General features: G+C 42.1%; 1 long non-coding RNA gene across 4 annotated transcripts in view; it reads right to left on the bottom strand.

Annotated features, from left to right (window-relative positions):
* Positions 1 to 23657, bottom strand: part of LOC135311887 (uncharacterized) — a 128512-nt gene that overhangs the window by 78962 nt on the left and 25893 nt on the right. For all 4 annotated transcript variants that reach the window (XR_010371426.1, XR_010371430.1, XR_010371432.1 and 1 more), the window contains one exon: positions 11089 to 11345. This is a non-coding gene — a long non-coding RNA (uncharacterized LOC135311887). The remainder of the gene's footprint in view (positions 1 to 11088; positions 11346 to 23657) is intronic.

Raw genomic sequence — 23657 nt, 5'->3', positions numbered from 1 at the left:
AGAAGGCCCCATTTCTGGCACTGAGGGCAAGCATCCCTGCATAACCTGCACCCGCACAGCTGAGCTGTCTTTGCCTGCAGCACAGCGTAACACCCGCATCCCCACTGCGACCAGGCTCAGCCCTCCTGCTGTCCTCAAGCCCTCTGTCGCTTGTAACATTGCTGGCCCAGCAGCATCAACGAGCATGCTAAAGATCAACGGTGTGATGACCACAGGACACTTCAAACCCACTAAACCTGCACTAGTACAGGCCCAGCTTGTTTCCACATTGAGCACCAACAACCTAGCAGCGATCTACAACCTAACAAAACGTGTAAAGGGCCAAAAAAAAAAAAGCTGATTCTGCCAAGAAGTCCAGGGTGACGCCCACAGCAGACTGGACAGCAGATAGGCAGCCTTTAAACCTCAGTGAAGTGTTTTCTGCAATAGCAGTTTCATGGTCTACTTACCAAATACTCTCCCAGGCACTGGAATTGCAGAAGTTTCTTTTTGCTCCTTACCAGCCTCTTCGTCCTGATTTCAGACCCAAAGCCTCCAAAATGCTTTGGACAGGCATGTGGCACAACTAAACTTAGGTCTTCTGCAGAGTTAAGAAGGGCTCCAAAATGGATTCCTCTGCAGAATTAAAGCCTCAAATTGCAGTTCTGTTCATTTGTATTTTAATACAGTTCGTGCACTGGTATTACAGTAGCATATGGCAGTGCGTATTTTTTTTTTTAAGTTGGAGGAGCTTCAAGGGAGAGCAGTACCATTCGAAAAAATTGCTTATACAGCGAAGCAAGTTTGTTGTTTTTTTTTCAAGTGAGTTACACTTAAGTCTTTAGGATGCTAATCCTCTTCTACCAACACAAATATCCCTCCACATCGAGCACAGAGTTCCCTTTGCACAATTATCTTTAGACTGCTTTTTATGGCAGAACACCAAGAAATAACAACTATGAAGGAAGATGAAGTTCTCTGTTCAGAACAATGATGATAAAAAGAAGAGTAGATCTTACTTCCTGCTGTTTGAAATTATTCCAGCGATTAAGAGACTCTGGATGAATCTCATCTCACTTTAGCTCTCTGAAAGTCAGATATCCAGAAGAGATTAATCTTAATCCATCTGGATTAGATGGGTACCACCTTTCATGATGCAGGTTAGGTGAGACGAAACCCTCAACTCCAGAGATACCAGAGCTTTGAAGATCTGTAGAGATGGGATTTGCATTACAAATTTGAAAAGGAATTACTGTAAACAAGACACATATTGTATCACTGCCAACACCTCAGCAGAATTTTAAATCCTGCGTCAAGTGCCTAAAATAGAAAATACTAGAAACATCATTCCTGAAAAAGCCTTAGGACCCTACAGGAGGTGAAAACAGACAGTTTGAAGGAAATACACTCTGAATAAACACAAACCTGATCATTTGCTGATTGCTGAGTAGTCCTGTCTCATACTTGAGACAGTGCAGAGTAAAACCAATTTCCTCTTTTTTTCAGGCCCCAGTAACAACAACAAATCCTTACCACCGACTTCAGCGAGATTTCTGCCTGAGCAAGACTATGGGGTCATTTCCCTGAGAATCATGAGAAGTGCTCAACAACTAAACTAGAAGCCACTATATCCCCAAAAAGTTGAACCAACCCCCTGCAAATTGTATGTGAATCCTCGTTTCAAAACAGTTAACTGAAGTACTCTGTGCAGCCCTCATCTGTGGGACAGACAACTCCTCAAGTGAGTATTCTCCCAAACCACAAAAATTTTCGCTTAATTTTTCTTAATTCTTGGCAGGCATTAACTGAAAACACCCATCATCATCTCTGTCCTGACGCCATTCCTGAGCCATTTCTCATTTCTGATCACCATTTCTGATACAATTCCATAAACTGTATTCAATCTATGCTTATTTGATGAGGACAAATGAACAGCATGCTCTCGGCATCCTTCAGTGCTCCAGAAAATAGTGTCTCTCCCCAAATTAACGTAATAACAAGAGATCAGTGAACATCACTGTTGAAGCATCACCTGCTTTCAGTCCTAGCCTTGACATCATTTGGTAGGCAGAAGAGCACTTCAAACCTGCTAGAAACTGAGATCAGCTACCATTCAGCTGAAATAAAACCCAGCAGTACATTATGTAATCTACATAGTTTTTAGACCAGTCTGCATTCTCGCAGAACCCAAAACTGAGGAAGCTACAGACAGAACAAAAGGGAACAGAAAAACTTCATTAACCTCAGCCCAAAGGCTGCTTGCAAGTCTGTCTTCGCGCACTTACGCAGTATTGTCCATTCACCCACACAAACCTGAGCTTCAGCATGCATTCTCATAATGTTGAAGGTAAAGCACCACAAAATTTCCAGCGAGTCAGATCAGTCATTTGGATGAACAATCACTAACAACTAATATGCTAAAAGATACACTCAAAAGGGTTTGGTTTTTTTTGCCTTTTTTTTTTTTGGTAGTATATGAATAAATCCAGACTGACACAAGCTCATCTTAAAAACTCAAAAACAGCTCAACTGATATATTGCCACTGACCATACGGAATGATCAGAAAGCACTAACACACAAATTAAATCTGACATTTAAGGATAGATTCATCTCACCCCATTTTTTCTGTTTAAAATGTCGGGGGTTTCCTCATTAATTTAAGCTCTTTCTACAACCGCTGTGAAGATGGGCACTTCCAAAGAACGACTGAGCCCATTGACCCCATCCCATCATGGGCATCTTACACTAGTGAAAGAAGTGCTCTCTGGCAATGCTTGTCTCTCCACAACTTTAAAGAAGAGGTCTGGTTTGTAGGGGGCTATGGTTAAGCACTGTAAAAATTGTAGTTTACAAAGGGCACCGGCTGGTCATCACTGGATCTGACAGCTGCAGGCAATACTGCCACCTCTCACCTCAGGCACACAATTCGAACTCAGAAAAAGTACCATTATTACTACTTTCTCCATATCTCCCAGAGACCGTGCAGTGTCAATGCTGAAATGGAATATATATTGCTAGAAATGCAGGGAATATCTGATTACATCACTATGTTGCAGACTTTTCACTTATTTACTTTCAAGAGAGCGAGGAAAAATAGTCAAAACTACCAAACACCCAAGTCACACCAAGCTGATCCTTGCAATCAGCATTACCTTTACATTGTCTTTACCATTGATTTTAAATTCCACTCTCATTTTGCCCTTTTAGGTCACCCACTAAACTACACCTTCATTTCACCCAAAGAGACACTGGCAATTCTTATGCCCATATGGTGAACCAAACTGCTCTTTCAACTTCACTGGCTGAAGACAGCATTCACCGTTAAACATCAGTCTGACATCGTTTTGGCAAGCGTAGAATATCGCAGCAGGACGAGAGCCACAACCCCATGCAGAGAAATTTGCCAGTAGGAACGGCGTCACATCGTCTGCCTGACTTGGGTATCTCAAAGCACATGAAAGTTCATGAAGCTCAAACCCTCTTCCTTCCAACAAAAGCACAGGAGGAAAGAAAAGACACAAAAACAAGTTCATCAGGACAGAGAGGCTTCCCAGTTCCCGTCTGAATAGGAAGATGGTATAATCATGGCCTCATGAAGGCAGCTGACAGTTACCAGTGACAAATGCCACCTTTTGAGATTTAGATGGCCAAATTGTGGGATTTCAAAGAGACAGATAAATTCTCAATATAGCCAATGTCATATAAAGGCTGCATTTTTAAGACACCATCGTTTACCATTTCTTCAACAACTCTAAAAACCCACAACAGAAGCACGACTTGACCCAGTCCTTCACTGTGTACAGGATCTTTACTGCTGAAGAGTGATTGCGTTACTGATTATAATGCACTCGAGTTCAGTACTTGAAGCATCAGTTTTCCCTATTTTTAGTTATGCAACTAAAAAAACCCCTGCTTGAGCAGGAGAGTTGGACCAGATGACCTTCATTAAGTCCCTTCTAACCACAAGCATTCTGTGATTAATTAGAAAGGGAAGCTTAAAAAAAAAAAGCTAAAAAGAACAGGCAAAAATGTTTTTAGGGGCTGACAGCTTGCTAAAGACCCCATATTGCACACAGGAGAACAGGGTAAGTGTAACTTAAAAAAGAAAAAAGCCCAACCCAACATTAAGAAAGCATGCAAAAGCATGCCCTTCAAAAAGTGAAGTCATACTAGGATGCCAGGGGGAAAAAATAAGAACTTTAGCAAACTGAACGCAAATTTCTTGTATTTCAAGCTAAAAAACTAGTATTGAGAACTGATGTGTAGGAGAAAATTTTATCAAATACACCAGAAGGATGAAGCTTATCAGAAAGTCTGCTGGGCCAAGAAGTTGGTAAAAAGGTAAAAGGCATGTTCAACAAGACAAAGCCATGGGGAAGGGGAAAAACCTCAACATTACTTCCTTACCACATGAAAACCCAAATAAATTCACCATTCAGTATGTCACAGTTTCGGGAACTTCCAGCACTGCAGTCTGCCTGCAGAACGGACATGGAAAGAGGATCCGCTCTGGACAGTTGAGAACTGTCAACGGACAGAGCCTGCCAGTAATAAAACAGCCAGAAGCATATGTGCTCAGCCGATTTCTAAGGAAACCAAAACACTAGAAATGCCAACTGATGGGCTGCAATATGCAGGTCAAACACATGAGGGCTCTGAAGCAGCTCTGATTAATTGGAATCTGGGAGACCCCGAAAATTACCGATTTCTCTAAAAGCTCTTAAAGAGAAAACTTAGCTGTTGTGCAGTAAGGAGGAAGGTCTTATTAATTAACCGTTAACAAATATGCTAAGAACATATCCGTTATACACACAGAAAGTGGACTCCTATACAGATCTGTAGTTAGGCCTCTCTCATTTAACTTCACAGTAAATTATGATGAGAAGGATCCATGTGAGATCATAGTTCTATTAAAGCTAAAACGTTAACGGAATCAAAGCAGTTATCCTCCACCCTTCCTTCCAACTGGTTTTTATAAGCTGTGACTGGGAGAGAAAACCAAAGACGAAATTCAAGTAGATAATGCAAGGCCCTGCATTTGGGAAAAAAATAGCTAACTACACCTACAAAATGACGGGTTCTAAATTAGTTTTTCCTGATTAGCAATGACCTTGAAGTCGCTGTAGATAGCTTTATGAAAATACCATTTTCCCAGGGGTTGATAACAGGATCAGTGCAAAAGCAAACAGAATTTCGTGAGTAATTAGGAAAGGAACAGAGGCCATAACAGGAAGCAGCAGTGTGACACTGCATTCGTCTGCAGCATGTTTGTATCCTGAACTCCGCACGTCGTTTTGGTCCATTCTTAGAAAGGGGGTAACACACCCGTGTGCAGAACGGCGAAGATGAGACTCAGGGAGCAGCGTGCGCAAGAGGAGGGATGAAATCAAGCCAGATTCCTCAGCCTGCAAAAGGACGGACCAAAGAGCAATCGGACGGGGCACACGGAAGTGCTACAAAAGCAAGGGACAGGGGTACCAGACAAACACTTTGAAACCAGAAGCCACCTTTTTCACCAGGCGAATACATAACCTGTGTAGTCCACAGCTCTAGGACATCAGGGACAACAAAATGGGTTCGCATTAGACAATTTCACAGACGTAAATGTGGAGCTGTGATACAGCCCGGGACCCCCCAGCTGCAGGTTGCTGGAAGGATGCATGACTGTGCTGTGGAAGCAGAGCTGTGTTCCCTCTTCTTGCACACTTCCCTGAGCTGCAGCTATAGGCTAACCGTCAGAAAAACAATTTTATGCTACAGGTTCTATTGATCTGACCCAGTTTTCTCATTACTGTGTTAGATGTTCGCTACGTTAGTGTTGGAAAACAAGAAAAAGTAACAGTTCTATTACCAAGGTAATTTCCTACACTTAGTCATCTAAAACCACTGTATATTTATGATTGCAGAGATTAATTCAATTGCTTCATTTCCCTCATCCAACACTATTTTCTATACACTGGTAATGCGGACAGCGATAAACCAGCAAGTTCCAACCAAGCTGCTCTCAAGAATAAGAACTCAGAAAATGAAAAGGCCTGTGCTGTGAACAAAGTAGTTCCAGCCCTTTTAAATATCAAGGCAACCATCTTCACCCATCCAAAAAGGTGAATCCCTTCCCCACATCTTTTTCAAAGGTAGAATTACAAATATGCAGGTGATGAAGAACGACACGACATCTTACATGTGAAATTACCCATTCCCACAAAAATTTCTACAATTCCACATTGACAAGCGTACCAAAACAGCACAGCGAAGTCACTACAGATTCAACAGCGCCATGTGCAAAAGCGGGCATACCCGCTTTTGCTTTTGGCAGGGCTTGGTGCAATTTCAGCTCCTCTTTCTGCGAGGATCTGTACTGGGATCTGTTCCCGGCACTCTTCAATGAATTCATAAATGACATGAAAAGGGCTCAACAGTGAGATGACAACATCTGTTGATGATACTAAGTTATTCACGGTATCAAAGGGAGTAAGTGAGTAGGGAAAACTGAAAGAGGACGGCATGCAGATTACTGACTGGACAATAAAATAAATCAATGAAATTCAGTAGTGAAATTCATATAGTATCTCAATGAACTTAAGTGTGACGGAGGACAACAGGGGGTGGGAAAGTGGCCCTAACTTCACGTGTAGGTCAACAGGCTCTAAACTGATTCTTAACACTGGAGCAGGCTGAGGTCTAGAAAATTATGATTGTCAGGGAGATAGTAGATAGGGATGAATTATTTATGTCTCTTCCAGTACAAGAAGTGAATTTTAAATAGAGTTCAGGTTCAAAACTTAAGAGTATGGTTCCTCACTCAACAGGGTACTACGTTAGTTAAGCTGTGCAACCAGAGTGTGTTACACTTCCCAATATTTCTCAAGGCTTGAAAGGGGGGGTTTAACGAACTCTGAAGATAAGTCCAGCAAACACTGGAAAAAAAACCCAACATCCAGCTCTGTAAATCTCGTTACTACTGATGTCTGGAGATTAAAGAGCATGCACAAGGAGGATCCTATGTTCCCGTTCCATTCCTGTGCTCCTCAGTTACCCACCTTTGGCCATTGCTGGAGACAAAATGCTGCCCTAGATGGGTGTACAAGAACAGCTGCTCTTCTAGTCTTACATTCAATACTTCTCTGTAAGTCATTTTGTCTAGCACAGGTATAATGTTCTGCAGAACTGTCAGGTTTTAACACCTCTTCCACACCTGTTACGGATATCCAACCGGTCACTGTGGATAGGAATTTAAAGCCACATTCCACCTCTGTACCAAACATGATTCTGTAATTCGAAAGTCTCTTGTTTTTCAGGAAGAGGGGAGGATATATAGCTTAACATGAGGAATTCAAATCACAAAGGGGGAGATGGAAATAAATATTAATGCAAACAACTCTACTGCTATAGAAATATTTTGTTAGTTATTTCATGGATTCCAAAGACAGCTAAACTGGTCCTAGAATGATAATGAAGTGGACTGACCTTTCTATTCTATTCTGGACTTTTTGCAAAATCTGTCAGGGAAAGTCCTCTGAACAGCACTGAAAAAACAAATCCAAAACAAATGGCAGCAACAGCTGGCAGGGACAAAGGGATCTTGTGACTACGTGTAGATATTGAGTAGATAATTCTATTTGCAAAACCATTCAAATTACAATGCTGATTTGATCCACATAAACCATTCATCCACTTAAGTACAGCAAAGTAGTTCTCTAGTTCTGAACGGGTGCTGTGATTGCCGTCGCTGTAACTGCTCTTAGAGCAGTGCCTAGTCACTCAGAGGCTATGCACAATACCACAGAATACAATGCATTTTACTGGAGTTTCACATCCTTGTAGTGGTACTGATGGGCAAAAATGGTGTCCTGTATCGATGCATCTGGAAAATGTTTGTTATCACTTTTGGGCAGGTGATTTTAACTCGCTCTCTGGCTCCTTGGAGATCAGCAGAAAGGAGGCAGTCCCAAAAACCTTAAGATGCACAGCTTTACATAGTGTCCTGGTGACTGATATTCCCAGAGATTATTATTGCTCTCTGGCAAGGTGAAATATCTTGTCAACAACATCTTAATGAGATGCTTGATGTACCTGCCCAGCCTGATATACCCTAAAACCTCCAGAGATGCAGGGATCAGGTCTCCTAAATAAAGCTTAGGCAAAATGGTCCATTTGTTATTTGAGTTTCCTCTTCCAAGAACTGGAAGGTGACTTGCTGCTTATTGCTCTTTCCCTACATTTCCTCTACTTTTTATTCTAGGCTCCTCTTGCTAGAAAGAAAAAGTCCCTTTGAAAAATCCCACCCTGAAAAATTACCTGGATTTCCAAGCAACAAGAAGAAAATGTTATCTATTCTAGGAAACAGTCCTATTTACTTAACAAAATTAATGTATATTTTAATGACACTTTTAGACTACCACACTGTAATTGACTCTTCTGCTGCAGTTGTTCTGATGATATAGACATAGGGGGTAAATGGAATCACTGTATCAAAATAATCCTGAAGAAAATCACCATTATATCTGTTTCCTATTTTTTCCTCTCAAAAGGACACTACATTACTACAACATGTAGCATAACATAAATCTTCTGTTATAGAAAGAGTAAAAAGAAAAATTTACTTTTTATGGGTGCACATAGCACTAGTTCTTAACAGCCAAGGCTGCAAAACAACCTCTATGTTGCCACGTACTGAATCACTTTAATTTCTTGAAGTTACAGAACAAATCACTGCTCCTAAGTTTCTAATCCCCTTCAGTCCTGTAAAACATCTCAGGGATAAAGATTATTAAAACGTAAGCAACACACAGAACACTACAAATCAATTCTGCCTAGCCACAGTATCTCTTTCACACAGTCCAGCTCCCTAAATTTAGCTTGCATGTTTTTATTTCTCTTAGAACCTGTGTTAACAAACTCCGTGTGGCTCCCCAGTATCCTTGATACTGAACCACAGGCTTGTATCCGAAGCCTGGAAAATTTGCCAGGGTCAAAAGTCCAAGGTAAGAAAAGGCAGATAAGTAAAGCTGGTTGTACCCGTAATCAAGTGCAACTCCACTTAGCAGGGGAAGTTCTGGATTGGAAATGAAATATGGAGGAAAAAAGCACATGAGTTTCACATATAAATACATCTAATTACACAACTGAGGTTTCTGAAATATTAAGGCATCGAGGCTAAATTAATGGTCCAGGCTGAATCACCAGTGGAAAGAGAGAGGTTCCTTTCTAGAGGTACCTTTTTAGAGGCAAGTCACCCCCTTCAAGAGGATCTGAAATAGGCACCTTCAGGGAGCTCTTCATCCTACCCGATTTCCACTACTTGCTTCAGCAGCACCTGGAAATCTGAGTTTCATGACAAGAGTCTCACCCACTGTATTTGCAGTAAAACAGAAAAACCGAGGTAACTGCATGTGTTCTGTAGGTTTTCTAGGGGTGTCAAAGATGAAACTTCTGCCCTGCGCACACTCTTGGGAATCCTGCACTACTTCACGTGATTGCCACCTAGCTGTTACATTAGTCTTGCACAAAGACACACGTATGCTCTTTCACAGCTACCCACTTCCACCTTTGAGAGTTACTTATGCTTCTTGGAAAGCAAGATTTGGATCCACACACACCAACCACCGCTACTCGCACCGTGTCTCAATTTTGGATCATCTTCACCAAGCTTGGTGCAGATACCGTGCCAGCATAGACCCTTCACATATGAAAAACAGTAGTCTCCAAAAGCCTTTTCCTCAGCTCTGTACTGAAGGAACTGAACAGCCTGAAGAATTACTTCAAAAAAAATCAATTTGGCAGTTAAGCCGTGATGACAATGACGGAAATCAAGCATTAGGGTTTAAAACTGCAGTGTACTAGCTGGTACTCACGAGCATTAGCTCCTGAAATTCTGTAACGGCTGTAAAAGGTAACAGTCATTACTGGATAGGTTCTGATTGTATTCCCTCAAATCTCAAAGCTGCCATCACACAATTCTTATTTCTTCTTGGAGCCACCGTATCTAAAAACAATGATCCTCTTGTGCTGTGGAAGGGATGGAATGTGAAATCCCATCCACATCCCAGCAGAATCCCACAAACATTTTGGCAGTAAAAATTTATTAAGTAAAGCCCAGATGGCATCCCAAATATTCCTACTTCAAAATTTAGAAATCTTACTTTTTTTTTGCTTAAAATAAGCTACACAAAAGCATCACACTTAAAATTAACTATACAAAAGCATCAAGCTAGGTAACCAGACTTAACTGAACAGTTATTTGGACTATGAGAGGAACGTAAATGTGGCTTTCTCCGTTTAACTTCATTGTCAGAAATGAATAATATTTTTCTATTCAAGTATATTTGAATGACTGGCAGAGAAGGAAGATATAATAAGCAGATACATCCAGTAACATATTATACTTCAAGAACTTTTCCAGTTATCTAGAGCCTAACAGTTTTACCATAAACTTTTGTAGCAACGTTTCAAACTTTCAGAACCGAATCTGCTATATTTGCTATTCTGTTACTCTAAGAGAGGTCTTCTGCTTACCTTTTAGTTTCTGCACTACGCAATTTCAGCTCTGAATCTGGGAGCGTGGTCTTCAAAATCGTTTTATCTGCTCCTTCACCGAAGAAGCTAACCCTGATCATCAGTTCAGTTTCAACAGCAACTTAATCACTGCCTACCCTTTAAGCTACGGGATGAAGATCGATCCCTGATTCTGACTGCCATTTTGCAGTGAGCCCACTCCTACATTCCTTTTATATCTATCATTTCACTGAACGCCAGAGAAATCTCAGTGTACTTGGCATGAAGGCTGCACTTCCTATATTTATGCTCCCACTAATGTATGCTCCATTTTAGTCCTTACCAGCTTAAAAATCATCTGTGAGGAAAGACGACATAAAGCGCAAAACAGTCCATGCAACTGTTTTACCAAGACGAAATACTGTTCACCCACACTGCCTTTCCATCATCATCTATCTCCTGGATTTTCTGTTTAAATATACCCAAAAAATTAACATAGAAGGATCTATGGTCATATTCTCAAGTGACTACTACACAGCCATATTTGGCTCGTTGCTCCTGCTCACACTTCCAGTACCTCCAGAAAATAAATCAGTACTTTTGAATTGTACTACCTTAACTTCGCTGGCAGAAACACATTTGATTCTTCAAGGCAGATGAAAATGAAGTGCTCTCTTCAGGCAAGAATTCCTTATATCTGGCACACTAACACTTCTTCCTTTTTAATTATTCCACAGGTGGTTGCCTTGGAAACTGCCAAGTAGCTCTTGGATTTGAGGGATCCAGCATGAGAAAGTAACAAGCCTTTGTAGCCACGGCATTCGGATCCGCGTTGGCTGCGGCAAGGGGGTAACGGAATGGTCGTGAAAACCTGAAAGAGATGGTTAAAATTAACAGAGATTAATTATATCACTTAATTCTTCAAAAATAAAACACAATGAATGTTGATAGCCCCTTAACAGCGGATACAAACTAGGCTTAGGAGAAGCACTGCTGATGCAGCTTTCCAGCACAGCACTGAATTTCACCTTCAAGAGGGCAGCACAAAAACGTTGATGCCGACAGAGCTCACAAGTTCAGCTTTCAGGAACAAGCAGTACAAGATTTTTCCTCAGCTTCAGTAGAGACCTTCCTAAGTGTCTGGTCAAACTGCCTGAAATTCAGTGCTATTGTTTTTGTTTGAATAAAAATAGAGTAACTATAAATAGCTCTCATCACGAATGCTGAATCACTGTATTTGTATCGTACAGCAAATTGCTTCAAACTTCATTTAGCCATTAAAACTAGGAAAAGTTTTGTTTGCTTAAAACGCAGTTAAAAGCCTAGTGAAGCATCTAATTCTGCATTCATATAACTTGTCTACAAGTACAGAAAATTTTCCTTTCCCTCTCTGATTTCTCATTTTTGCAAAAGTTGACCATTTGCACCTAAAAAACCAAACCCCAAACCCACAAAGCCAAAGCAAAACCTGATTATATTTTCTGTCACTGGTCAAAGTTATGACTTTCAATTTTTCAAAAATCTTTTTTGTTTTCTCATGTTGACTGTGTTAACAAAATGAAGTCAACTGTAACCCTTACAAAAATAGTTTTCATTACAACTATCAATCATGCAAACTACCACTCCTGCACCCAGAGGCTGCCTCATGAAAGACAGGGAGGATCTATTAGTATGTCCAAGCTAACAATGATTTCTCAAGACCTCGCTCAAATATACGTGTCATTCGATTTGCAGTATTATCGAATTGCCTGGCAGGACCCCAAGTAACACAGTGTCGTGGAGGTGGGTTTGCCTGGACCTTTCCCTAACAAGGCACCTAAAAAGCTGTATGAGTATGTTTGTTAATTCTAGAGCTAAGTTTTACTGGAACTAGAGTAATTATTTAGTTATTTCACAGAAAAAAAAATAATTACAGTGAGGTAACAGAAATTAAAAGGTTTATGAACAAGCTGCCCAGCGCCCACTTTACCCTTGCAGGGCAGGCCCTCTCCTTCAGGCTTGCTCTCAGCCTGGCAACCCAATAAATTTCTGATGTAGAAAACATCACACAGCCTGCTTTGGTCCCAAGAGAAAAAAAAAAAACCTGCCTGTGTGCCCACCCCTACCCACTTCATGGTCCTCCCTCCTCTACCCCCCCAGTCCCCTCTTCCAGCACTCTGCTCCTGACAGGCACTTCCGAAGTCACAGCAAACCTCAGAACTACTTAAAACTCATCCTTTAACTTACTGAATAACCACCAAATTGTACTGCTGCCTTCCCCCTTTCTTGCCTTCCTGAATCACTTCCTTGATTGAAAATTAGAATAGGAAACAATTTTCCTTCTCTCCCTCATCCAAACCCACCAAGGTCAAAGCACGTTTAAGCAGCCCTGCAGAGGTTGCCTCTTTCCCAGTGGGTTCTGTAGTTTTTGCTGGCCTCCCCCTGCACATCCTTTTCAGCCACATAACTTGCCCCTTTATGAGCAAGGTTTCTGAAGGGCAAGGTAACAAGAACAGGCATTTTCTTTCTCTCATTCCCCAGCAGCTCCACAAGTGAGACCTGTTGAATCAGTTCTGGATGCAACTTAGGACGTACATGAGTATTCTCAGCTCCCCTGTCCCACCAGCCCAGGGCACACTACCTCCATCCTCTGGGAGATGCAACCTCCCTCCCCATCAGTCCATGAGGTTTGGTTTGGTTTTTATCTTGTAGGGATCCTCCCTGCACAAATGGTGTGCCAAAATACTGTGCAGAATTGAGAGTATTTGCTCTCTTCCATCTCATTACAATTACAGATACCATCTCCTGCATGTCCTGTTACTGCAGAAGAAAACCCTCCTCTTTCCCCGGTTCTCTTGACTGTCTCTGACCACTGAGTCTCCAAAGCCTCAAAATGATCCCTTTATCACAAATGGCTAGGTTTCCTTTGAGGAAAGGTAGGTTTTTCTTCCCTGCCTCAGGTCTCAACGCTACTCTCAAGCACACCTCACCTGGTACTCATCCGCATATTTTGTTGCTTCTCATAAAGAAGACAGACAAACTTTATCTAGAGCATCAACTCAGAGTGTTAATCTGTCACTGTTACAGACCAAACCTGGTACATGACCAGTTCCCCAGTGCTTGTCCTTTTAACCCACCGAGATTTTTCCGAAAGCAGCATGTCCACTTCTCAGCAGGTGTGAACCCCTCCCATTTTCATTCACCTTATTCTTAGAGCAGTATTATCCTAAGATTATTTCAAATTTGTGTTGCAAGGCTGCTTCTACTTTCATTTAAATCCTACACCCTTCTGAAAGACATCTCTCCATAAGCTGACTTCTAGAGTCTTCATCAGTAGCTGGTGGAGCCACTTACTCTATCTTTTCCCTATCCTCATCATCCCATAGCAAATAAGTAATTTCAAAGGCTGTAAGAGGTCTTGATAGCCTTCTTTCAAGTATTCTGGCAACCTTTGTAAGATATGTTTATGTTAAAAATAGTCATTTTAACACATACTTTTCAGTTACTCTTTCTGTGAACAACCCTACCTGTGTAGGGCTTGATGAGCTTAGAGGTCTTTTCTAACCTCAATGATTCTACACTCAAGCTTTCTAATCCCAGTTCAGTCTCTGCCTATCTAGTGGTCTGACTCAGTTCTTGCACCCCCAGACTGTCTTGCTGCTCCCTATAGAAGAGGGTCATACATCAGAGCCACGAGATTACTCCAATGCCCGACTGATTTCTTTTAGGTTCTGTAACATTTGTCCTTCTCAGGTGCTACCAAGACACCTGTATCAACAAGGAGCTCCACTAGCTGAGTTTTTGGCCAACCCATTGAAGAAGGAAACATAATATTCTCTGCAGCTCTTTTCTAGATTTGAGGGAATGTTTCTGTGCTGCTGTTTCTTCAAAAGATAAATAAAGTAAAATCTTCTGTCTCGGTCTTCAGAGGGCATTTGCTCACTTCCAGCTTCAGCCCCCAAGCTCAGAGCTGCTTTCCGATTCACATCTTGTCTCTAACACCACTGTTACGAGACCCTAAGTCACCCAGTGCTTGGAGGGGCTGCCTGCACTCTTCGTCTGAGCGAGCATCATCAAAAACACTAAAAGCACTGTAAATTCCAGAGGTCGGTGTTATTAGAAAAATACATAAAACACAGAACTCTCGAACAGTAAAACTAAAAGCAAGATGAATGAAAGACTTAAGTAACTAGTCCACTGTGGTTTCAGGGTTGTTTTTTTCAGGCTGTTCACAATCCATTAACAACCTAATTTTGCATAATCCCTATGCATCTCTGAAGGAAGGTCTTCGTTTCCATGATTGAGGACTCAATTTTCTCCTCCTCAGCCTCCATTGCTGACGGAGGCTCCTTTCTGACCAGTCTCTACCCCACCCTCTGAAAAGCTGCCCCTCACAAACATGCTCAAAATGATCTCAGGGAGCACAAACTCTCCCTCCTACCACAGACTTGCACCTGACAGACAATTCAGCAACCAGGACAGCACGATGCGGAACCTCCCTCCTGCTGCAGTCAGCAAAGATACAAGTAATTCAAACGCTGTTTGTGACACATCCTACATTGGGGTTTTCAAAAGGACCAAGGTCCAATTGCCAAAACCTTCATTAACAAGATCCGAATTCCCTTTTCCTGTGTGGAAACTCCAGGTTAGTTTGTCAGCAGGGTACGTTCAAGCTATCACCATGCTTCCTAGTGCAAAGCTCTTTGTTCTGTTCTTGATTTCACCCACAGCCGAATCAATTGGTTTGGAAAACTTAATGACAATTACTTTTGAAGTGGTGGTTTCTCTAGTTACAATTTCTTTTCTCTTAAAAAAATAAGTCTTCAGATTTTGCTATGCACAAAACTGATACGCAGCCACAACCACATTCCTTAGTGAACTAGAAAGCTGATGTTTTCCAATAAATGTACTTTCAGCATCTGAAGGAGGTACACAGACAGCTGTTACCCAGTACAAGACTTGCTTCTAATTTTATGTTTTGAATGTTTTTTAAAATACATATATTGTACATCACATATACAATAGCTGAGAGAATCATAGAATTACAGAATGGTTTGGGTTGGAAGGGACCTTTAGAGGCCATTAGTCCAACCCCCCTGCAGTGCACAGGGACATCTTCAACCAGATCAGGTTGCTCAGAGCCCCGTCCAACCTGACCTTGGATGTTTCCAGGGATGGGGCATCCACCACCTCTCTGGGCAACCTGGGCCAGGGTCTCATCACCCTCAGTGTAGAAAACTTTTTCCTTACATCCAGTCTAAATCTCCCCTCCTTTAGTTTAAAACCATCGCCCCTTGTCCTGTCACAACAGGCCTTGCTGAAGAGGTTGCCCCCATCTTTCCTACAGCCCCCCTTCAAGTACTGGAAGGCCGCAGAAAGGTCTCCCCACAGAGGCACTGGAATGAGAGTGAGCCTCACTGCCCTTCTGGGAAAATAAAGTTAAAGCCTCCCACTAACTCCAAAGGCAGTTGAGTAAGGTTCCAGAAACAACTTGTCATTTGAGATTCTTTAACAAACAAAAGAGTCCATTTCAGTACTGTTTACAGGTCATCCCTTCTAATATCCTTTATTTTTCCACCTGAAAACAAGGTAATGTTATTTTAGCAAGGTGTGTCAAACCTGGAACCCTTTTTTGAGAAAGCCTGTCAATAATTTTGTACGGTTTACTATCTGAAATGTTATAAGCAAAAAATAGCATCAACCTTCTGAAAACTTTTATAGCTGGCAAGACTCCCATCTTTCCACACAGATTTCTGAAAAGACCCTGTGCTGCGAACAAAATAATTTGTTCCTCACTGTGATGGTATTTTAAGGTTTACTTGCAAGTGTTTGGTAAATAAAAAGGCATCTTTCTCTTAAATTATTTTGAAGTCAAATGCCTAAATCAGACTGCAAAGCCTTCTTTAAACTATTCCACCTCCAGTGAAGATCATCACTAACTTTGCTATTTCACAGCTTTACCAGCCTAATACATATCTGCACAATGAATACTGAAAGAAAGATGAAAAAGAGCAGAAAAGACACTCTTCTGTCTTCAATAACAACCTAAAGTGAGAGCTTTAAATGAGAAATATGGGAATTTCCCCTATAAAAATGAAAGGTGGCCAGAAAATTTTCACCCAAGAAAGCTTTTCACAGATTTAAAAAAAAAAAAAAAAAAGAGATGTAAAATGATCAATCAGGACATAAGACACTTCCCTGGAACACAACTGCTCAGGAACCGTGTGAAGGGAAACGATGAGGCAGGTGACGGAGCTGGGAGGCTCAGTCGAAGAGAACTGAAGACAAATGAAGAAGAGGTGCAGCAGTACAACATCCTTAGGACAGCTGTGGCATGGCAGCTTCGAGGAACTTCATTTAAGATAGCCCAAAATCAGATGGTCACTTTAAAGTTTATGAGTTCAATGTACACTGGCAATCGGTCAGATCTCAAGTGGTTTCTTCACTCTCTGCCTAAGTGGCAGCGACAGCTCTGATGAACTGGGTGTTCGGAGTCCTAAGCAAAAACGGCAGGATGAAGAACAGAGTCCCCTTGCAAAACAGGCTTCTACAACTGTGTTTCTCAGTTCCCATGCATAAAATGAGATCTGTACCAGCTAGAACCTGAGAAGATTAACACAAATAGATTACCCAAAACCAAATCCACTGCAGAAGAGGGAATACTTCTTAGTCTTAACTAAATATACGTTTTGCACTATGCTGCCAGAAGATACATGGAATCGGCATGCTGAATAGTAAGAAATAGTGACTATATGCTTCATCCCTTCAGCACTGTTGCCTAAACAATACCAGAATATTTTGCAAAGAAAATATAGCACAATTTTATGTAACAACTTTCACAGTAGTAAGAGTAGCTGCTTAACTTAAAAAAAAAAAAAAAGAGAAGTGTTTTGACAGCACTAAAAATCAGTCAATGCTTTCGGCAGATTCTGGAAGAGATTTTTTCCTTATACAGAGAACAACATCAGTACGTGATGCCCCAGAACGCTGTTACACATTCTGACTTTCTACTTCGTAGCTACACAAGCACACACAGGGACAAACATCAGTGTTTACTGGTGACAGCCGAGGTCTGGAGCCATTCCCTTGCCCAGACTGGATAATCGTGTATTGCTGGGCTTGACTTGTCTCTGGGATCTCCCTCTTCAGAGCTCCAGCTCTTTCCTTCTGTATCTCAGAAAACCGCACCCTTCCTCAGACTACAGAGGAAGACTAGACAACTAGCAGAATGAACATCCTCTCTCAGATTTGTAAAGGTTGATGATACTCTCCCCCTTACTAAAAAAGCACGACAGAGTATTCAAAACGTCAAAACGTGACAGCTGGCACAGAGACTGTCTTTCCTATGAGAGCATTTGCAGGCAAACATTCAATAGAAAGAAAACAACATCTCATTTATCATCATGAAGGTCACCTGGTTTTGTACTGGATATTGTTCAACAGCTAGGTCTTAAGACATCCCGTAACCTAGTAAGTCATCAATTTGTATCTTTAAGATGGGGGGGGGGGGGGGGGGGGGCGGGCAGGGATGTTTACTAAACACAGTCATCACATACTGGGAATTTCCACTCTCAACCTGCCAACACAGACTAATTTGCTTCATATAAGCCCTCTAGTAGAAGAGTCCAAAGCTGCCTATCCTTGAGGATTAGCTGCCAATTACTACAACACAGATAATAAAAATTTGTCAACAAAATCAATATTAATACCTTGACAATACTTGCTTCTGAACTGTTTCTGCCACTTCAAATAACTGCATTTTTTATTCCCATGTTCTGACATACACCTGGTTGTGAAGTCACAACATTAACAACATGAGGACCAACCCACAGACGCGGAGACGCGCTGCTGGCTAGAGTGACGCAAGCCACCATTAGAACGTGATTATTTCTACCAGAAAACTGCCAAGAACCAACAGCTGAAACTAACTCCGCGGTTTCACCATCTGCTGCTGAGACAGCCACCTTCACCTGTTTCTCATCCCTAACTGTTCATTCCCAACCCTGTTCCACCTCCTCATTGGTAACGGCACCCTCATGCAGCTGTGCTATGAACTAGATCCTGGTACTGACTCCGGAGCAACCCGATTTTGCTGCTGTAGTTGGCAGTTCTGCAGAGTTCACTGTACAGCTGTAGAAAGGTCAGGCCAGGACCAGAGGCCAGCACTCTGGCCACGCCAGCTGGCAAAGCAGGAACAAGAGACTGGGCGAAGCTGACTGCTTCTCACCGCAGCTCTGCAGTTTATGCCAGCTTAAAATTCCCACGCAACTACAGAAAACTAGAAACTAGACATATTCAAGTCAGAAATGCAGTAGAACACGACAAGAAAGGAGAAAGCACAGACTGTTTAACCAATAGAACAAACTACCAAGAGAGATGTTGAAAACTTCATTTCTAAGTAACTTCAAAATAAGACAGCATGCCTTTCCGAAAAACATTTTCAACAAATGCCTGTTAATTTTTCCAGTCAAACATGAGCTACTAAGCTCAAAACAAGAGGTAACAGTTACACGTAATGACCTGCAATACCCTAGATGTCAGACTAAATTATCTAACAGTTCCTTCTGCCTTGTATCTTTGAAACATATATATTTTAGTTCTCTCCATGGCTGTCAGATCAGCATGCTTTAACAGTTGGAAGCAACAGAATCGTATTTAATGATATCCCAGGTTGGAGCACGTCCAGGGGTTGAATTCGATTTCTTCATGTAGAAACAAGAAGCTCTAACATTTGATCTGGAATTCGTACCTCGTTAGAAGGAAAGCGGCAGAAGTCTCACTTGTTCCTGTTACCAAGCTGGCGGTGAGGGAGAAGGAGCCATGCTGCGCTAGAACTGGTTACCGACCTCGTCAAAACTCTCAGCTGCGAACGCTGTGAATGATAATTTTGCCTGCCACAAGCAGACAGTCTCAGCGAGTACGAATCTTCACGTTCAGAAGCACTAAGTAGGAGGGTCATTTTAGAAATCTTGGATTTCAGCATCTTCCCTCATGCTTCAGTATGTTATGGGTGAAGGAAGATGCTTTCTCTCTGCCTCAGTAACTGCACAGTATTTCATCCTTTGCAAAAAAATAATCTATAAATTTACAAGACATGTAGCACTTGGCAGCATTTCATAACTGCTGAGTGACTACGATGAGCTCATTTAACACCATTTTTAAATTAATGTATTATTTAATATATCTAAGCCTATACATTTTGCAAGGCAATGAAAGAAGGGTGAGAAAGAGAAGATGCGGCGCACGGCCTGAAAAGTGTGGCCTGCTGCCAGTGCCGGCACAGACTTATTCTCTGTTTTTCAGCCTCTGTCATATACACACACCCCCTGGAAAAAAAACAATCCACTCAGGGCAAGTAGGAGCATTTTTTCTAGTGCTGCCGACTTCTGCCAAAATTCTATTTTCATTTTAAAATAAAAAATTTTGCTCATTTAGCCACAAGACAGTTAACTTATACAGCAACAGCTGTCAGAGAAGCAGAAACAGAGCAAGCAGGTACACATTAGGAAATCAGGATTCTTTAAAATTCTCTGTGCGACCATTGCCTTTCAGCAAAGCGGAATTGATTAATTCCACCAGCAAACTGCACTTTTAAATCCAGCACGAGAGACAGAATATGGATTGGAGGAGGAGTGTGGTCAGGTAGTGGGGAGAACAGTCAGCAATATACAGGATGTGAAATAAGTGCTGGGAGATAAGACATCATCACTTACAACACTTAACTGCTCTTTGATATTAGGTACCTTGAAACCCAACCGTAATCATGTACTGTAAACAAATACACCGCATAGAAACATCTTAACCATCAAGAGCCTTTACAGCCCTATTATACTTTCTACAAATTCACATCCTCTGTTGTAGGTTTGGTCTTTTAAGTGGCTCAGTTGTGGCACTTCAGACACGAGCTCCTCAGCAGCATGACCTGCCTGTAGCTTACACTGGAGGTAAACCAGCACAGCATGAAAATCCAATGCTACATAGGACTCCACATCCTATTGTTTATACTATTCAATAATATTCACTAGGTTTCACAAAGAAAAATTCTTCCAGTGCCCTTTTTAATAACCCAAAACAGGAAAAAAACCCCACGTTTTACTCTGAGAAAAGGGATACTTAAAATTATCAGCCCCCAGTAAATGTATGGAAAATACTGAGACACCAGGAACCAAAGCACAACAGAGAATAATTTTTCTACTGTTCAGTTCCAACACTGATTGCCAGACAGTTTAAGAGAGAGCTAGAGCTAGCTAGGGGACACGCGGCAGTCTGTTCATGTAACAGGAAAGTCAGCAAGGCCTAATTTGTTAGGCTGAGAAACAGGATAAGTTAAACCATTTTCAGCTTCGGCTGATTTGGTTATACCACCAGCACAAGCTAAAACTAGTTTAGGAATTGAAGCAGAGTGCTGCAGACACTGCTGTTGCTGCCGAGTAAGCATATAAAAGAGGCCAGAGGCATAAATGAGTAGGGAACTACACAGGTACTAATCGCATACTTTATCCCTAAACATATAGATTTATATAAGCAAGAAATTTTTGTAAAGAGGAATACTTTAAGAAGAAATATAAAGTTCCCCTTCGTTTTAAAAGCCAGACCTGATCTGTTCACTGGCAAAGGACTCCTGTTTGATCAGTGCTGACAACGTACTGATGGTACAGGAATTCCGAACCGCATCCGTCCCTGTGCTACTGCGTTTATGGTCCAAGTAATGCAAAGGTCAAGAATGAAGGTACCCAGAAAACAAAAGACACCCACTCTTACGCATTCGAGCAATGTTTACTCGATTAGTCATAAAGACGTTAATTTGGCCCCTTGAATGACTGAAAATACCTTGAATTACTTCCGTCTTCTCTTTGCTACACAATAATTACAGGCCTGAATCAGTTCCGCAAGAGCAGCTCATTTCTAGCCACAACTAAGGCATGAGAATTGCAAGATCTACTCATGGAAAACTAAGAAATTACATTGATTTACATAAAACAATGCAATTATTGTTATTAGTGGTAGCTGCAAGCTCAGAGAAATTTACTAGTTAAAGCAAAACCTTTGAGCCTTTCAAAAAATTTCTAGAGAAATTCTACACAAAACCACCTGATCTGAAACAAATCACGTCCTTGTGTAAGCACCAAAATAAATTGTACTCAACTATTATATGAATACTAAACTAACCCGATTTTCCTTTATTCAAGTTGCCAAAAGCATGCTCTTTCTTTTCACCCTCTGATTTGCAGAAAACATGTCTTCAAAAACAGTCTCTGCTAGAACTGGGAGAGTCTGAAGTATGACCAGCAATTTACAATCAGCAAAGCACATTTTTTTTTTACCCCTAAAACTTTAAGAGATAAAAATATTTTTAAATTTAAGTACAAAAATTAAAAAAAAAACCAACCCAGTAGTCATGACAACCCCATTCCATTTCCTTCTGCTCACCCATGTCATCAATACCATACCTAAAATAATCTACAGGAATTAAACTACCAGCAAGAGACATCTACTTGTGCAGAAAAATAATTCTACAAGAATCAACACCAACAACCAAGCAGCAGTATCGGCGTGGGTCAGAGATGCGCCACCCAGTGAGAGGTGCTCGGTTCCTGGGAAGAACTGAAGCAGACCCTTTGCACAAGTCCCACCATCAAACCCCCAGAACTACACTGATTCTGCTGGGAAAAGATCGGAGGATTCACACCTTGTGCTGTACAGCTGCACGAACACCTCTCTGCCACCTGCCAAAGGTCTTGGGAGCTGGGGAGGTCCCTGCAGACTGGGGCTAGGCAATGTTATTCCCATTTACAAGAAGGGTATGAGGGAAGATCCAGGACACTGCAGACTGTTAGTCTAACAGCAGTTCCTAGAAAAATTATGGAGAAGATTGTACTAGGTACCACTGAAAGGCATTTGAACAAGAATGCAATCATCAGGCATGGTCAACACGGGTTCACCAAGGTTTAACTAATCTGATATCCTCTATGATAACATCACCTGCTCAGTGAATAAACGGAAAGCGGCAGATGTAGTTTTTCTGGATTTTAGTAAGGCTTTTGATAATGTCCTCACAGCACCCTCCTGCCAAGTTGTCCAGCTGCAGGACGAGCGGGTTCATGGGGCATTGGGTGAAGAACTGGCTGAAGCGCAGGGCATGAAGAGTTGCAGGGAACAGGGCCACGACTGGCTGGCGACCAGCCACCAGCAGCATTCCTCAGGGCTCAATCCTAGGGCTGGTTTTGTTCAGCACTGCTATCAGTCATCTGGCTGCAGAACTGAACACACCATTAACACGTGTGCTGCCAATACCCAACTGGGAGGTGCTGTTGACTCCCTTGAGGAACAAGAGGCCTTGCAGAGGGATCCAGATAGATGGGAGAATTGGGCTATCATTAATGGGATGAAATGTAACAAGACCAACTGCCGGATTCTGCACTTGAGATGGAGTAGTGCTGCGCCAGAGCCTAAGCTGGGGGAGGAGTGGCTGGAGAATAGCCCTGCACGAAGGGATCTGGGGGTGCTGCTGGGCAGCAGACTGAACAGGAGCCAGCCGTGTGCCCTGGTAGCTGAGAGGGCAAACCACATCCTGGGGTGCATCACACACAGCACAACTAGCCTGTCAAAAGGGGTGATCATCCCACTGTAACCAGCATTGCTGTGGCCTCACCTCGAGCACTGTGTGTAGTTCTGGGCCCCACAGTTTTAGAAAGATGTGAAGGTCCTTGAGTGTGTCCAGAGGGCAACAAAGCTGGTGCCATGGCTGGAAGGCATGTCCTGCGAAGAGCGCTGAGGGCTCTGGGTTTGTCCAGTTGGGAGAAAAGGAGGCTGAAGGGTGACCTCGTTGCTCTTTGCAGCTTCCTGAGAAGGGGAAGTGGAGAGGGAGGTGCTGAGCTCTTCTCCCTGAGATCCAGAGACAGGACGTGTGAGAATGGTTCAAAGCTCTGTGTGCCAGGGGAGGTTTAGACCGGACATGAGGAAACATTTCTTTACCGAGAGGGTGGTCAAACCCTGGAACAGGCTTCCGGGAGAAGTGGTCGATGCCCCAGGCCTGGCAGGGTTTAAGAATCATTTGGACAGTGCCCTTAATAACATGCTTCAACTCTTGGTCAGCCCTGAAGTGGTCAGGCAGTCAGACTAGACGATCATTGTAGGTCCCTTCCAATTGAAATATTCTTCTCTATTCTATTCTAAGATTTACACCCAGGTGCAAGCACTAAGT

Source organism: Phalacrocorax carbo, chromosome 1 (genome assembly GCF_963921805.1).
Source record: "Phalacrocorax carbo chromosome 1, bPhaCar2.1, whole genome shotgun sequence".
NCBI classification, from domain to species: Eukaryota; Metazoa; Chordata; class Aves; order Suliformes; family Phalacrocoracidae; genus Phalacrocorax; species Phalacrocorax carbo.
This window is presented reverse-complemented; position numbering and strand designations above follow the sequence as displayed.